The 18,830-nt window shown below is 41.8% G+C and overlaps 1 protein-coding gene across 1 annotated transcript in view; it reads right to left on the bottom strand.

Moving 5' to 3' along the window:
* Positions 1-18,830, bottom strand: part of zmat4a (zinc finger, matrin-type 4a) — a gene marked incomplete at its 3' end in the record, with an annotated part of 174,445 nt that overhangs the window by 123,656 nt on the left and 31,959 nt on the right. The gene's annotated exons all lie outside the window — the stretch shown is intronic.

Raw genomic sequence — 18,830 nt, 5'->3', positions numbered from 1 at the left:
CAAGTTTACGTGCTCCAGTGGGAGCTTCCGTTTGTGTCATAAACACAGGAATATCAACTCTTGACTTGCTTCAAGTGTACATTTTTTTCCACAGACAGCGTCAGATGGCTACTCAAACATGCGCCGAGAATTTTTTTTTACTTGAAGCAAGTCAAGAGTTGTGTTTATGACACAAACGGAAGCTTTCCCACTGCACCTGAACACACCGAACACGACAAGTTGGGTCTCGCGCGAGACTCCGGGAGACTTTGAATTAGATCTAGTTTTACAAACATGTCGGTGGTAAATAAACTTCTCGGTGAATGTTTGAGTCGCCATCTGACGCTGTCTGTGGAAAAAAATTGCGGCTTTGAGGGATGTAAACAGCCTAAGCAGCGGAACTTGCATCCGCTCCCATTCATTGCTGCCGTGACGATGCGGGGACAGACACAACTACCGCAAAACAGGAGACATTAAAGCAGAAGTGAGTGGTCCGGTCGTTTTCGCTAATGCTGCGTTCCAGGCAGGCTTTTGAAATCGTAAATTACAGCTTCAAGTCACAACTTACGACTTTGTAGCGTTCCAGGCAACCCACTCGTGTTTTTCCGACCTGTTTTACCGGTGAAAGTCACTATAACGGCCACTCGTAACTTCCGACCGGTGAACTCGTACCAGATCGAACTGGTACCACTTCACGGTCGGAAAAATACGAGTTTCCTTGAACGCACCATAACAGTCCTCGTCGCTACGTCACCACATTCACAGCGTTCCTTGGCTGCACACACAGCCCTGCATGCCGTTCTCTCTCCTCATTGGATAAAAACTGTAGGATACGATAAATGTTTTCTCTTCGGCTCAGAGCAGAGCAGAGGGACTGAGAGACCCGTGTTTCAGTCCAAACACTCTATGTAAGTGATTGCTGTCGGAAGATATAACTATTTAAGACTTATATTAACACAAATATATCACTCACTTCTGCTTTAAACTGAAAATCTTCAGATTCCTTCTTTTAGACCTAAAATGTTAGGAAAATACAGCCCCGAGTTGAATTTGCCTGGAATTGTCCTTTAAATAAAGACCATGAAGGGAAAACGGGGAAGGAAACACCATGCAGGATTTTTTTTTTTGCACTGTATTAAAAGTTCAAAACGGTTTCACAGTAACATAGTATTTTGCAGGAAGGACACTGTGCTACATCAGTCTTCACACAGAATCATGAATTTATAAGAGGCCTGTAAACATGAAATGAGAAATGAAAAATGATGGAGGACTAATGGAGGTAGCTGGGTGTAAAGGAGCATCGGCGCTCCTGCTGAGCTCCAGCTGGAATGGACCCATCCATCAGCAACAACCTGCACTCCTCCTACCAGTGGCACTGGGGTCTCATACACCGGCCCGACACCTCCTCATTTCACATTATTTTCCCCGTCATCTCACATTCATCACGCTAATGTCACATCAAACTATCCAAGCCTCACTTCCGCCGACACAAGCAACCGCAATCAGAGCATAAATCAAAGCAGACGTTCAATTTGTTTCCAGTGAGAAGGGCCGACTCAATTCTTCACCGTCGATCGTCCCTGCAGCTTCATACACGCTCACTGTTTTTACACCGAATTTGAGACGATTTCTAGATGGATTCGTGTTTGTTTGTCTTTTTTTATTTTATTCTTCCCAAAATTTAACCCCTTCCAAACTGAGACAGCACATTGGAAGCTGGATTGGGTTTTTTTTTTTCATACACGAGCCAAATCTCCTTGGCAGCAGGCGAAGGATTGTTGAGATCAGTAGACAATGCGGGGAGAAAACCCTGAGACAGCCGAGAGAAACGCTGTCATGAAAGTAGGCCATGCAGTCAATCCTCAAACTCCCACTAAAAAACACGGGTATCGACCACAAAATAAATCCTGTGAGATCAAAGACAACAGGGCCCCGCCGGCTTTATGCAACATCCCACATTAGAAAGCAAAAAAAAAAACTAAAAAAAAAAAATGGTGCTGTTTCACCGGCTTCCTGAGGAATGACATCATCTGGATGTTCCTGTTGGCTCGGTCATACTTTTACATCACAGAGCATGTCACCTGCAGAAGCAAAAACAGAGCATGCACGTCTCCCTTTACATTTCGGTCCATAACATACGGCAGAAGAAAAAAAATACTTTTGATATTTCAAGGAAACAAGTGCAAAGCCAGAAACAGCTGTAAAGAGTAAATATATTATGATTCTGTGGGCGATTTGAGCGCGATGTCTCCCCACGAAGCCGGAGGACTTTTCACTTCACTGATTTTCCTTCTGACAGCTCCTAATATTATATCTCACTCTCATTCCCCAGAGCTTAGAAAGCTTTTGTTCCTCTTCCCATCAGTGGATTTCAGGATGATTTCTCACGAAAGTGGGACTGATGAAAAGAGTGTGTGAACGCTGCAACTCAAGAGTGAGAACTGCTTTCCGCTTCCACACTTTCATATTATTACTTATTCGATCCGTCCTTTTGACCTTGATCTGTCACACTTCGTCGTAACTTATTTCATAGATAAGTAATTACTTCACTCATTATCCAAGCACATAGGCTTTTTAACATACAGTGGGTACGTGACATAAAATGTTGAGGTTTATCAGTGGTTCATAATCAGGTTACTGCTAGCATAGAACTGGTGCAAACACCCTCAAGAACCACACTCTCAACTACCATATGGAAAATTTGACATTTGATTTGATTAATTCAGATCCCCATTAGCTATGGCAATGCCAAAGCTATTCTTCCTGGGGTCCAGACAACATATTTGCAGTGTATCAATGCAATGTATGTCCTATAAATACAATCCATGTCCAAATACAACATAAAACACACACACACACAAAAAAATAAAAATAAAATACAAACAAATAAACAACACAACAATACACTGACAATACAAGACAGCTCCCTAGGTCAGCAGCAGCACGTAGAATTTACACATCATGATTATAGTGATCAAATTATCACGGTTATCAATATAATTGCAATATTCTAAAGTGCAACAAAGCTTATTTATCAGGAAAGGTTCTTTCAGTGCACATACAAGCTACATATGCACACAACATGCATGTAACGTCGGGAGACTTGGGTGAGGCTCTTATTACTTATCCCAATAATTATCCACAGAGATAATGCGATTAATTTACACACAGATGGTTTCGCTACTGTGTAAAAGCTTTACAGAAACTGACCCTAATACCAGCAATCGTTACATCCCTACTGTCAATATACCTTTACCAGTTACAAACACAAGAGACAATGTGTTATAAGACAAGTCGGAAGCTTCCACACACCTCTAGCCCTCAAGAAAGCTAACACGCTATATTTATCTGTTCAATGAACACAAAAACAGTAAATGATTCTGGAATGTTTCTGTTGCAGTACTGAGAATGGCCTCTGGGACAAACCATACCCAGCTTTCTTAATATATCTGAGCACAAGCAGAACTAGTGTGGGCTGGTTTTATTATATATTCACTTCATGCACATACATACTGATGGAGGTGAAAGGTAAATTCAACATCCTCATCATCAGGTCTAGGTCAAAGCTGTGGCGCTATCAAATTGTAAATGGTAAATGGACTTGCACTTATATAGCGCTTTTCTAGTCTGTGGGACCACTCAAAGTGCTTGGTCACATTCACCCATTCACACACACATACTGCACTTTCTTTTTTTGTTCACACACACATTCACACACCAGGGGGCACCAGGGGCAAGTCTGCGGACTAGAGGAGCCAGGAATCGAACCACACACCTTCTGGTTAGTGGACGACCTGCGCTACTTCCTGAGTCAAAGCCTCCATCAGAGAAAAAAAACAAAAAACCCACAGCCTGTATTCAGAAACATTGACATTGTGATGTCACAAAAAAGCACAAAGTGCACTCAGCCATGCCCTAAGCCCCGCCCACCTGGACCCACCATCCAAACTCCCACCCCACAGGAAAGGCTCATCAACCAGTGGTTAGTGGAGCTCCAGAGGGGCTCCTGCACTTTGGAGGCTTTTCTCCTCAGGAATACAAGTTTTTTAGTTATTTTCTATTTTATGTTTAAGGTCCCCGTTTCTTTTTCCCCACAAAAAAAGAGTGACAGGATCAAAGGCCAGCAGTGGGATATATTCTCTCTTCTCTATGGAGATTTCCTTAAATGTCTAACTCACAAACTCAGCTCAGCTCAATTAAAGCCTGTAAAATATATTAATGAATCTAATTGTCTCACTTAATGCTTTCAGTGTGCAGCATCCTCTGTATTTATGCACAGTAGCCGTAATGCACCAAGTTATTATAGCACGCAACAGAACTATTTCACCATTCAACCAAAAGGAAATTCTCAGTGTTGAAAATCCAGCTTGTTGTTTTGAGTTTGTGCCTCATGGGGCTGAAAGCACATGATGTGTGGGGTTATGTTGAAATTAAAATCCTGCCTGGGATTATGAGTTGAGTCATACCAAAAACTGTAAAAGAACTCAATCTGAGTGTGAGTGGAAATCTGCATCTCACGCTCTTTCAATTTGGCATGCCTCATCGGCTAATCGCCTCCCTGTCACAAAGATTCGGGGCTGTTTCAAACTCGTTTTTATCTTTCAAGAGCCGAAAGGAACGTTTCACCTCTCTCTCTTTCTGTCTCTCATCCTCTCTCTTTCTCTTCTCACCATGGTCGTTTTTATAAAGGGCGGACTAACAACTGATCTCTCAGGACTATTTCTATTAATAACCCCTCCTTCGCTGCACTGTTTCCCAGTGAGACAGGCTCATAATTAAACAGTGTAAACGCCGCTGCATTAGAGTGAACTAAATAAAAAGGGCTAAGCGTTCTCGGCGGTGCAGTTTTTGCTTACACAAGACGCTTTGGACCACTTTCCTCTGTGCCAACATGTTTGGAAGCATTTTAATTACCGTCTCGGTGTGTGTTAGTAGCTCATGGCGTGGAGACAGACTCCCGAGGACATCACGTTTGTCTTCAACCATTTTCATTTTTAAAGAGAAGTACTGTTACAAAGACGCAAAGTAGCTTTACTTTTGATTATGTTTTCCCGTTCTGCACTCATCAGCTCGTTTCATCCTCTTCAATTATCAGCAGGCGGCATGATGATTCAGTCTTATTTCTCTACTGTAGATGACTTTCTGTCAGCACTAGAAATGGGTAATATTTCCATCCCATTAACTCCCAAGTCTATGAAAATGACAGGCGATGATGGATGGGTGCGGCATGGGCATGGCTCTTGTAAACGCAGACAAGAGTGTCTATGAACTCTCTGACCGACTATTAGGAGAACTCACTGGGCTAATGACGCGTGCCAAGTAATTAAGAAGGGATCATAGAAATTAGTTTCTTTCTTTATCTGACAAACACGTTCAAATCGCCACCGACATTCAGCCAGGACTCGGCAAGGGCTGCTCCGAAACCGCTGGTGCTGCAACTTTGCCCTTCAGGAAGTGGCGTAGGAAGAGTCCTGTGTAATTATACATTAATTAAAGCTCCAGTATGTAACTTATTTGGCTTTTTATTAGCAAAAATCAAATATTGCTTTCATAAATACGTATTTCACTGAAGTGGAATCACAGCCGCATACAAATGAAAGCTTTCTGGTACCTTAGAATGAGTTGTTACAAGTCGTTACAAATACATAAGTGGGTGATGCACCGAACCGAGGCGGCCATGTTGCATCGCCATTTTTTACGTTGAGTGGCAGCATGACCGTAGGTAACCATAGAAACTCAGCGGAGCTGTCGGCTCGGGGAGAAAGTTTTCCAGGTAGCGCCTGTTAAAACTGTCACCACTGTGTAGTGTGAGGAAGGACGGAGGCACTGGTGTTGCATTCAGGTGCAGTCAGGCAGACGGCCGTCGGCAAACCAACCAGATGTCATTTTACTCGACGAGAGAAAGACGGTAAAACGTGGGTCAGGTAAACAATACAACATCACCATGACAACATATTGTCACGCCTGTATTGTTTTGCCTCGTGCTGGCGGACCACTTGTTTACATAGACACTTGTTTATCCTGTCTGTCTGACGTCTGCCCGATTTCAGGTGAATGCAACATCAAGAATACGTTCCGATATGCAACCGCACCGCTAGATGGGGGGAATTCCTACACATTATACCTTTAAGAAGAATATATACAACTATACAACTATATAAGTTGTGGGGGAATAAAAAGAAAAGCAAATGAAAAAAACAACAACATTTTCTGTAAAAAGAAATCCTTTGTGTATCTGTTTAGAGATAAAAGCTGAACCACAGAGCAACTACTAGTACTCCTACTGGGCCACTGTGCTTCACTAATCCTCTCCTCCAAAAATCAATATTTGTAAAGGTCAAACAGAGCTGGCATGGAAAATGCAGATTAGCTCGTCAATAGCTGACACACTCTCCTACACCCAGAGGCTACGATCTGGTGATGGGCAGATGGAACCACGGGAGCGGAGGGAGGTGGAAGCTCAGGGTTCACAAAATGTTACACTGAAGACCTTCGGAGGTCACCCTGCTATAAATAAAGAACTGACTAAATGAAAGTGGAGAGCTGTGTTCATAAGGAGTAAGCAGAACAACACACTGCTGTGTGATGAAATAAAAGATCTACACTTGATGTGATGTGGTTGGAATGTCTATACTTTTTTAAGTGCTTGTGTTACATTGACATTTAAGATGTATCAATAAAAACATCTCAACTTAAAAGTGCCAGGTAGTGGCCAGTAGCCTCCGAGTTACACAATGACTCAATTAGTAAGGGTGAAAACACAGTAACATCTTATCAGGCTGAAACATAGTGACACATACGTAGGTGCACGAAAACAAAAAAAACTAAATTTCGATTTCATATGGAAAAACGACTAAGCTTTGATTTTATTCTGAAAGAAATGCACATCCGTGATTCCGCGCCCCCAAAGCCTGCATTGCATTCATGTGATCGTTTTTTGAGGGTGAGCGCTGGTATTTAAAAATCAGATGGCAGAGGGAGAGTAGCACCATTTGGTCGAACCCGTCTGCAGCTTCTTACTGTGTTTCTGGTGGAGAGCTCCAACTGTTTTGGACAAGTCAGACCAACAGGTCTGCTCGGACCGCGATTGGCTCCTAGATTTCCCGTTTTTCAAGGGGGCGGGGCCTCGCGCCCGCCAACAGACCGGAAGGGAAGACACAGCAAATTCTCTGCTGAAAGGTTGAAGGAAAAAAAAAAAGGTGTGCATGTACTGGGAACACTTAGACGCACCGACCCAGCCGGATAAACGGGTGAAAAAAACTCTGCTCGTATCGGCAGCTGTACATCATGCACAACAAAACACCAAAATTGTTTGTTCTACCAACACGAGTACAGTTGCTGTATTTACCCATGTTTACAGGCCTTACAACAATGATAATCATATCACACCAAAGCAGGAGTAGCAGTGTCTGTTTTATATATGTAAATAACACATTGGTATCAGTATCGGTACTCGGTATCAGCCAATACCCAAAGCACAAGTATCGGAATTTAAGAGGGAAAAAAATCGGTATTGGAACATCTCTACCCTTTATAATCTGTGAATGGAGGCAATGTTGTTAATATGTCAAACTTCAGTTGCTTCAGTACTGTGTTTTTTGATTAAAAACCATAAAAGGCAATGACATCATCAATTGTGTTAATGCTAATTAGAAAATGTCATTAGCATTAAGCTACATTAAATACAGTAGGTGAAAGTAAAACCAGTAGTTCAGTTAAAACTGATTGTTGTAACATATGGAGAAAGGTATTTATAACAGCAACTCTGTATTTTCTCTTACAAGATATATTGGATAAACCGTAACCTGATCACTTAACAGGTCATGATTCATGTCTTGTAGTTCTGATACTATCAAGCTTTTCCTACACCCTCAGGCAAAGAAGCAGGCAGATCTGCCCACTCATCACAGCTGTTCAATATATATTCATTTTCTTCTTTCACATTACACCTCTCCTTTTGATTCTTTCCAGCATCAAGTCTGATCGTTACCAGTTTTCACTCTCTTTAAGTAAATGTTGAGCAGCAGCAGTAAGGTATAATGCGGAAGAATAACAGCCTTACAAAAGTGTCTTTTCCAAAAGTGTTAATTACTTTAACTAGTTCTCACAGACACATCTTCATGGAAGCAGAGATCTCTTTGAAACCACCTTTAATGAGCTGAGCGGAGCTGAGCTGTGATACACTGTACAAATGCAGGAGCAGAAGGATAATGACACAGAGGGAGTTTGGGAAACATGAGGCTTTGAAAAATTTCCAACACTTTGAATCATAATTTTGATGCATGTCTCGTCAATTAACAAGATATGTGCACAATTTCATTATGACTGAGGAAAAAAAAAATACATGACAGCCTTTTGCATATAACTGTGACACGGCTGCATGTGAGTTTTGATTCAGGGCGTTTAAACCCGAGTCTAGATGATAGGCTGAGAGGATTGTTTGCCTCTCGTTAGCTGCTGTGCCCGACTTGGAAAAAACAAACATCAAAAAAGAAAAAAAATGGTGAAAAGAAAGAAAGAAATGAACAAAATAAATCGGCAACATCTGAATGTGCATTTTGTGTGAACATGGAGAACCACTGTTTTGTCTGGGGCTATGACATGTTACATCAACAATAACTCGCCTATGAAAAAAACAAATAAAAAGAATAACCTTTCATAAGAAAAGTGTGTGTTTATTAAGATTTTGTAGAATAAGTAAGATATTAGTGCTTATAAGATCAGATTATCTTTTTATATTTTTTTACATCAGCACATTTCATTTCATTCTGTTTTGTGTAAGGAACCTATTGGCAAACTTTAGTTGGAGGGAATCGGTGAGAGATTTATGGACACTGACAACCCCACTGATATTTAGACAAGGATGAACTAACACAGTTGGGCCCAGGTCACTGGATGTAATGCCAATGTTAAAGGGGAACTATGCGAGTCCGGCATAGTTAAAAAACAATTAGTCTGAAGCTTTTTAATTAAGGTAAAAATAGTGAAAATCCTGCATAGCTCCTCTTTAACGTTAGTGTTAATGTTGCTGTTTTGAGGCATCAGTATGCATGTGTGTGTGTGTGTGTGTGTGTGTGTGTGTGTGTGTGTGTGTGTGTCTCAACCATTTTAATCTGCTAGTCTTCTGCTAACCACACAGTAAACAAGAACAACACCCGTAACCATGGCAATAGCACGCAGTGAAGACGGGACAGCTGCAGCTCAGCTGCTCCAAGGAAACAAGACCAAAGGTTCATAGAAATATCAAGGTTTTAGATCAATATTAAGAGTTATAAAATGATTTAACTTTGTCGAAAGACGGCCTGCTAACCTTCAAACATCACAAATGTCATGCTCGCAAGTGAATTAAACAAATCACTGTCGTTTCTATTTTTACAGCTTCCTCCTTTGCCATTTTGATTTGCCCTTTCTCCAGCTACACTCCAATGATCTGTGTCTTCATCCCCACTCACCTATGTTCAACCTCAACATATTATTACTTTCTGCATTTACACGTCTTCAAATCTTTAGTGTGGATTTATTATTTATTTTTTATTCACGTTTTTGCTTAGGATGAAGAAAAGACAGATATGACCCAACACAGCAGTCTGACAGGATGGAAATCACAAACTATATGGTGTTGGAAAAGTGGAATGAGACATCCAAGAGCCATGCCTGAGGGCAGGTAATATCATCAGAGCCAAGTGAAGTTATTAGGCCCCATGGTCTCCACCGCACACATAAAAATTCATTGAACAGCTTGATTGGACTGCAACAAACAAACCATCCAGATTCCAGAAAGTGAAGATGCATCATATTTTAAGGATAGTAGAGAATAGTCATGGGCAGGTTACTGGTTTCAACGTGTACCTTCCTTGATTTGAAATTAAGGTTCAGAAATGAACGTGTTAAACTTGTTACATACCAACTGATAAAACAATAATGTTAAACACAACAGCTGAGGTGACAGTGACGGCTAACTTGACTCAATGAGGAAAAAGTCGCGGGGGAGGGGGCGAGGCAGTGGTGATCAGTAACAGGAGACAAAGTTAGCCAATGAATAGTCAGGATTAAGTCTGCTGTCATGAGGCATAAACATGAGCTACGTTCCAGCTGTTAACACAATGAACCTGTTACCTTAAGCTTCATAGACTAACCAGGCTATGGGCGGTAAGGTTGATCATGACAGGCCACCAGTCTCGATCAGGGCTAAGGTGTGTGAGAGGGGAAGTGGCTACAGCAGCAAAAGCCAAAGTAGAGTTTCCAATGATGCATCATTATTGCATTCTACAGGCAACACTTCATTTATTTTCTACTCTACCAACCATAATGACGTAATGAAACTTGAATGAAAGCAAATCAGAGCAGACAGACGGACATGAGAACTCTGTATCCTATATTACTACTGTAACTTATGCATTCTTTTGATGATCATCACCAAAATAAACAGCACAATTCAGTGCATTTCACAAAAACCGACCCGACCCAAGTCATTTGGATATATAACCAACACATCCAGCCAGGCCTGGCCCACTGACAACTCTAAGCCAAAGTGTTTCTTTTAACAGTGGGGGAAATAAGTATTTGATCCTCTGCTGATTTGCTGCTTAATTTAATTATTTTTTAATTCATAAGCATTATATGATCATTTCTGGATCTGTTGTTGATATTCTGTTTCTCTCTCTCGTACCATAAAAAACTATAGACTGTCCATTTCTTTGTGAGGGAACACACTTAAAAAAAAAAAAAAAAAACTAGTGGCAGATCAAATACTTATTTCCCCCACTGTATCTTGTATTTCTCATCCAAACAACACCAAAGTCAGCACTGCACTCAGTCGTACCATTAGCAAGACACCTGCCAAGTGTGAAGTCAGTCAGGCGAACCACTGGAGACACGGACAGACAGGCAGATGTTCCAGATGATCCGTTAGGATGAGGTAAGTGCCACTTGCAGCCTCCGATCATACACCGTGTATACAGCAGTACATCCATGATGTCTGAACCATTCTACCACATAGTAATTTCATCCCAGGCATTTATTTAATTTGAATATTTTAGAGAATATAATTTTGTGCAGCAGGACTACAACTACTACTACTACAAAGCCTTCGAGCCAGAGCAGCATCGCAGAGTGAGTCATGTACTAAGAGTCATTATATTTGATGATGTGCTTTATGGTTACACTGTATATCTGTTGAACTCCCAAACCCATCTACTCCTTTTGCAAACCAACCAAGGCAATTGTTGCACGGTTGGTAGCGCAAACACAACAGTAGCATATAAAACAGTGATAAGCAAATTCACTTTGCAGCCCAAGATAATGGAAACCAATTAGTGAAGACGTGAAGTGGACAAAGAGTCAGCACGGCACGAGTCAACCAACTCACTGAACCTCACACAGCTGAATGCTGCTGTTAGTCACTGAGGCTGGAGTCCCCAGCACATGAGTAGGCCTATTCTCCATGTTGTACAAAGAATCATAGTTTAAACTGAAAATATAAAATGTGAACCCAGTGGGAGCACGTAACAACCACAGAAGAAGTCAAACGTGCTGCAGCTTTTGAATTAGTCTTTTTTGCATTTTGCAAAAAGTCTTCTCAGAGCTGACAAATACCAGCTAACAAGCATTGTCAGTGGTGAGGGGGATGAGATTATTCTGACTGAAGTGCCTGGAATACACAGCAGTGTGGATGGATGGGAGTGTGCTGCTGTGGCATGTATCATGCATGCTCCGGAGATACACAATTTATAGGCTCCCTCTCTTTTTAAATGAATAATACTCACAGAACTGGACTTTAATATATTTCCTTTTTGAGGATACGCCGCAGCTCAAAAAATGCTGATTCAATTTCAATGAATTACGTTCACTCAGTCTCCACACTGTATCTGGATTTCACACATTCACAGTGAGCTGCTACAGTCAACAGACCTCACAGTGCTTCGGTTTAACTTGGCCTACACAGAGCTTATGTATTCAGACCTGGTTCGTTTGGAGCAGTTGTTCTGAAAATAGGGAGTTTTTTACACCAAAGACCAGTTCCTTTGGTCAAATTACAAAGTAATTCACGCATTCAACGGATAGGCCTACTGTTGCCAGGTTTGCCAAACAATGGTCACAAAAGGGTTAACTCCCATTGGAAAGCAGATTTAAATTGCTTGTAAGGAAAATTTGAATTAACTTATCTATCAGAAAAATGGTGTCCGTGATAGAAGACAGATGTGGGTGGCTAAAGACCAATTGAACAGGCATTACATGACATTTCTTGAGATTTGGTCTGGGAACCACCCATTCATTTTTTCGTATTAGAGGCGTGGTTTATGAAAGCCCAGAACTGTTTATTGGGCGCTACGAATGTCTATCAAATGCGTCTGTATGTAGCTTAGCCAATCGTAGCCTATCAACCATACCCGATGATGTATAGAGCGACGGAAATCCAATGAGGAAAAAAAAAACGCTAAACGTCGTTTCAAAATAAAATTGCGGTTACACGGTCTAAACTACTTAAAACACTTTTTAACGCTGCATCGAAAGGTAACGCGTCTGCCGCCATGTTGGATCGACAAGCTATCAACAAAGTCGCTTCAGAGTGTCGTCATTTTCTTGCTCCCTCCCTGTTCTGTGATTGGCTCCCTCGTTGAGGGAAAAATTGGTCCATGGTTTCCAGGCTGACTTGCAGAGCAAATAAATGTGCACGCAAGGCAGCATGGGTAAACCCAGGCTATGACATTTCCGAAAAGTGGTGAAAATCATTATTTTGGTCACTCACAATAACTAACTAGCTAACAATGCTATCTAATGTTAACGTTAGCTACTGGCTAAACTTTAGACTCCGCCGATCACACATTTCTCCTTGTAAAACTTAACTCAGCTTCCGGGCTGTGTTCAAATGACTCGGGTTGGGGTCAGGGAATCAACAGTGGTTCTGAACCAGGTCAGATTTCAATTTTCAGGCCGGTTGAGACCACGTTTTTGGTTTTTCCTGGGTAACCTCATCCTCCTTCCAGGTAAGATTTTTGACCAATGTGAGAAGAGCTGGTTCACGCATGGCATCTGTTTACAACTTTGGACCACTTGGGACTGTTACCGTGGGAACACAGAAAGAAAAATGCAACAATTGTATCGGTTTAGCCACAAAATCAGAACAAAGAAAATGAGCTACAGGTCTGAATACAGCCTTAAAGAGGCAACAGGCAGCTGAGGGAGACAGCCTAGGGGGAGGGGTGTCAGACCATGTTGTTTCTTTGTACCCCAGGTCCCCTAGACAGTACACTCATCAGGAAGCTCCCCTTCCGAGCCTTGGCTGCAGGCGAGTGCGCCTGGAGTGGGCTGCCCGGAACACAGCGGAGAAATTATGCGTCTCATCTGGCACAGGAATCCAACAGGATCTACCAGGCAGAGCTGGGAAATGAACATGTGGGCTGCCTCGCTTAACCTGCTGCCACCGTGACCCAAGAGCAGATGAGCAGCAGAAAATATAATGGATGGATGAATAAAATAATAATGCAATGGATTTTGTAATACCGAAGCAAAGGATGAGCCTGTTGGCTGAAGGCTGCTTCACTTGACCTCATTTGAGAGAAACATTTACTGGACATCCTTGACAAATGGGATGTTGTATTTATGCCTGAAATGGGCCAAAGGAGCGTTTCATCATCGGGAAATAATAAAAATACAAACAAAACTCAGAGAAACATCTAGTGTCCATTTATAGCTCTAAAGAGCTGCCATGTATCCATTTGAAAACAGTTCCTCGACATTAGTATTCTGCCAGTGCAGATACTCTACAACTCCTGCACCCTGGTTAATGACTACTCCGAGGTCACTCCCCCACTCCACTTCCCCTGTGAAGTAACAGGCCGTGGTTTAAAGAAGCTCTCTTGCAGCGCTGCTGGTTAGCGGAGCGGCCTGTCAAATGGAGGCTGCAGTCCACAGTCAACCCCAGAACACATGCAAAAAGACGGATGCATAAATTAACACGAGCCACACGAGGCTTTGAACCGTGAACCAGAGACCACTCTGATCCTCTCTGCAGAGGAGTGCCGGCTTTGATGTGTTTAAAAAGGAGGCTTAAAGATCAATTACATCTCTGGTCTCTGCTGTCACACAAGGACTGCAACTTTAGAGTTTAAAGTTTGATAAAAAAGCAGTGGATGAAAATTCAAAGGGACACTGACTGGATCAGGGATCGGCATATTAGTGTGAGTTACATGAGCAGTCTGTCAAAAAATGGTTCAGCTGAAGGCGAGGGGGGAGGGGTGGATGGAGGCATGAAGTGAAATGACGGTTTCAAAACTGCGCCTTTGTTTAAAGTGGTAAATACATTATGATAATCCTTATTCTATGCAAGCGAAATCTCAAGGGGAAATGCTTCTACAGTTATGGCCATGCATGGAAACAAAAAGAGGTGTTTGACTAATTAGCCTTCACAATCTATGCATCAGTGATACCAAAAGACGTCCTGTGAGACCTTGTTATGCTGCTGATTTATGTGATGCCTCTGATCACATGTCAGTCAAACAAGCTTAAAGTCTCATCATTAATCAAACACTAACACAATTCATAGAACATCATCCAATCAGCAAGAAGGCAGGATGGAGGTAGGAGATCTCTGTCAAAGTTTGGACTCCAAGTTATTTGCTCATTTTGACCTGAGTACCATCTATTTTTCAAAATCTACCTGAGTTGATTTTTTTTTTGGACAATTTTAGCTTTATTAATGCGCATGGAGCTACATTAATAATACGTTAAATTGTACAACTTGGCTCCATCGTGTCTAAAATCATTAAAGTTAGCAACCATTAAATTAAAATCATACAATTTAGGTACAATGTCTTTCATTCTAAACTCAATGCTTGAAAATTGTGGTTTTTAATGTTTTCTACCAGAATAGGCTTTATGCCGAGCTCCACTACTTCCTGAACTTAAACAAGCTCCTTTACTTCCTGTCTTACATTATTGGACAAACTGATTAATCCGGGTGTGTCTGAGTCTGACCTCAGTAGTCACAACAATGGTCAGACACACCTGGATTAATCAGTTTGTCCAATAATGTAAGACAGGAAATAAAGGAGCTTGTTTAAGTTCAGGAAGTAGTGGAGCTCGGCATAAAGCCTATTATGTCATTGGCCCATTTTCGGCCAAAGGAGCAATTTCATCTTAGTTTCCAAAAGGGGGCGTATGATGGCTTACTGCGCTCCAATGGAGACAATGAATGACACAATTTAGGTTTAGACATTTAGCCATAGTCGTGATCTTAAAGGGATAGTTCAACATTTTGGCAAATTGGCCCATTGCCATAATCGCTATAGTCATAGCAGTAGGTTAATTACCTTTAATTGTAGGTGTAAGCTATTTTCAGTACGGCGGAGCGCAGCAGCAGGCTGCTCAGAGCTACGCTATGGAGGCTAATGGAATTTCTTGGTTTCCCTCATTAAACTCATCAAATTCAACATCCCAAAACTCCACAGCGCTTTTGTAGACAAGTTGTGACCTGCACAACCACCACGCTATGAGATAATGACGGAACGATACGAAACGGAGCCGTTTTCGAGGTAAATACAGGGTAAATACGGAGACTGCTTGCTGAAAAACTGTCCCTGAACGCAACGCGCATCAGCTGTTTTGTATGAATTTACCTCGAAAACGGCTCCGTTTCGTATCGTTCCGTCATTATCTCATAGCGTGGTGGTTGTGCAGCTCACAACTTGTCTACAAAAGCGCTGTGGAGTTTTGGGATTTTGTATTTGATGAGTTTGATGAGGGAAACCAAGAAATTCCCTTAGCCTCCATAGCGTAGCTCTGAGCAGCCTGCTGCTGCGCTCCGCTGTACTAAAAATAGCTTACACCTACAATTAAAGGTAACGAACCTACTGCTATGACTATAGCAATTATGGCAATGGGCCAATTTGCCAAAATGTTGAACTATCCCTTTAATAATACACGAAACAACAGTAGCACTGAGAATATAGAAAATGGTGATTTTGAGGTTGTGTACCAACAGGTGCAAACAAACTGGCATTTGAAGGGTTAAACATTTTAAAAAAGAAAGTGTGTTATACTACCAACTGATGTTCATAAAAAGCGTTATGCAGTAAAAGTAGCAAATAACATAAAAAACATTTTTTGAACAAAGCCTGAGGGTCCAAAACTTCAACAGTAGATGTATTAAGTTAAATGGAACTACAGTGGTGCTACAGAGTTTCTCCCGCCACAAAGGCTCCACAGCTGAGTGCAGACACCAGACACCAGACTTTAACCCAACAAAAGACAGGTCTACCTTGGCCTGCCACCCTGTCACTCACAGAAGTAATGCTGATTGGTGAAAGTGACGGTCGGCGCCAGCTAAACATGAGAAGCGTCTACCTGAGTGTTTTGAGCGAACGGGTTGTGTGAATCCTGCCAACCTCTGAGCCTGAACTGACCTCCATGAAAAGACTGTGCTGCGGAGACCGGCTGCTACCACACAGAACAACGGCTTTGTTAGAAACAGGTTGAAATGGATAAAAGATAGTTGAGTACAGTAAAGACAGGATCAGATAACCGTTGGTTTTAACTGATACCAGCTGTTGGAAATGCGCCTGGATATTTCTGTCACAATATTTAAAGAAAAGAACTGTCTACATGTTCTGCAATGTCACTCCCTGCTTTGTTGTTTTCCTTCTGGGGAGTGCCACAGCTAGTGACACCGAATCATCAATGGTCTGCATTAGGGATGTCACAATTTACTTGTTTTCAGAATCAATTGCTGTATTAAACGCCACAATTAAAGCAGAAGTAAGCGATATATTTGTGTTAATATAAGTCTTAAATAGTTCTATCTTCCGACAGCAATCACTTACATAGAGTGTTTGGACCGAAACACGGGTCTCTCAGTCACTCTGCTCTGAGCCGAGGAGAAAACTTTTCTCGTATCCTACAATTTTTATCCAACGAGGAGAGAGAACGGCATGAAGGGCTGTGTGTGCAGCCAAGGGATGCGCGTGAATGTGGTGACGTAGGGACGAGGACCAATAGATCCATGACGAGGGCGGGGGCTGCTACTGTAATTCCATCGGCTGACAGGAAGTTATGGTGCGTTCAGGGCAGCCCGTTACTCGTGTTTTTCCGACCTGTGAAGTCGTACCAGTTCGATCTGGTGCGAGTTCACAGGTCGGATGTTACAAGTGGCCGTTATAGTGACTTTCACAGGTAAAACAGGTCGGAAAAACACAAGTGGGTTGCCTGGAACGCTACAAAGTCGTAAGTCGTGACATGAAGCTGTAACTTACGGTTTCAAAAGCCTGCCTGGAACGCAGCATTAGCCAAAACGACCGGATCGCTTACTTCTGCTTTAATTAATCATAAAGATTTCTAAATACCGTCACTTTCCAAAAAAGATTATGATGGAACCATATAGACAGATCAGCACACAGAGACGTGCCTGAGTGGTAACGTATGACAGAGGAAGACTCATTCCCTCTAAACAAACATATTATGTTATTGACGGCTCGCCAGCCTGTAAAACATGCCGCAAAAACAGTTAACGGTAAATGCACCGTAACTGGGTAAGATACGTAAAATATTTTGTGTATATAATTAGTAATGTAATTATATAATCGTACCAAGAGAATCGATCATGGTGACATCCCTAAGTGATCATTCTACATGACCTGAGTCGGTGAAATGAAAATAACCATGCACCTCCACCAACCTGGCCGCAGTCTCTTCTGATTACATTGTTTGAAAGTTTGATGTCATTAATCTTCCATCATGCAAGTCATTTCAGTTCCACTGAGACTTTCATTCTCTGTGTCTGTCTCTTTTCATTCTTTTCATTTGTCTGTCCGGCACAGCGGCCTCATAATCATCATCCGTTCAGTTCAGCCCAAACAGTTCTGATGGAAATGTTCTCATAATGTTCTGTTCTGAATCCTCCGACAAATCTGTATGTTTATAATGACAGCTCAGATTCTACCCACTGAATGTCATTCAGTTCACGCATCACAATTTAGCAATCACTGAAAAAAAAACAATCTTTGTCCAAAGATGAGATTTATATCGTAGCGTCGATGTTGAACAAGGCAGTCTGATTTTGTTGTCAGTGAGTGTTCGGCACAAAGGGAATAATTACAGACAAATATCTGTAAACAAAACCGAAACTATTCATCTTCACTGCAAAGCAGCCTCCTCTGTCTGAAACAGAATTAAGTTTGCACATCCTTTTCTTTTTCTCTCCCATCTGTTTTTTTTTTTTTTGTTCTAGCTGTCGTCACTATGACCCAAACATGTCACGATGCATTAGACCCTAACTGTGCTAAAAGAAATTCTAAATACGCCCCATCTCCAGGAGGCAACAGGCCAAGTGCTGTATTCAGCATTCACCACATACAATAACAAAATGAATATTTGATTTGGATTGGTACAGCCACTTCCTGGCTCCTGCGACGCCCTGAAGAACAAAGCAGTTCTCCTGTTACCCGTGGACAGTTACAACTCCCTTAAATAGCGCTTTAAATAGCGTTCCACTGCGGCACGGCGAGCGCTGCGCCCTGCAGAAATAAAAAAAAAAGTTTGTCTTGTTAGGTGCTGCAGAAGAACAAAAAAAAAAAAAAAAGTTGACTCAAAGACAAAGTAATGCAAACTTCAAAACAACGTGACACTGTCAAATAGAATTAATGGAACTTTATTTCTCGTTGATGAGATTTCACCTCGGCAACTCCCTGGTCTCCGGCAGGAGGAGGAACAACAACACAGAATCAATAAAAATGCTAAACTGACACAAGGTTTCAAATTGTTTCCTTCCAAGTCTTTACCGGGAACAACAACCAGCTAGCTGCCCTTTGGTAATACCTGAGAGTGGACCCAAGTCTTCATATGAGTCCTTTCAACTC

Source organism: Trachurus trachurus (assembly GCF_905171665.1).
Source record: "Trachurus trachurus genome assembly, chromosome: 9".
In the NCBI taxonomy this organism is placed as follows: Eukaryota; Metazoa; Chordata; class Actinopteri; order Carangiformes; family Carangidae; genus Trachurus; species Trachurus trachurus.
Note: the sequence above shows the minus strand (reverse complement) of the source record. Positions and strands in the feature narration are given on the sequence as shown.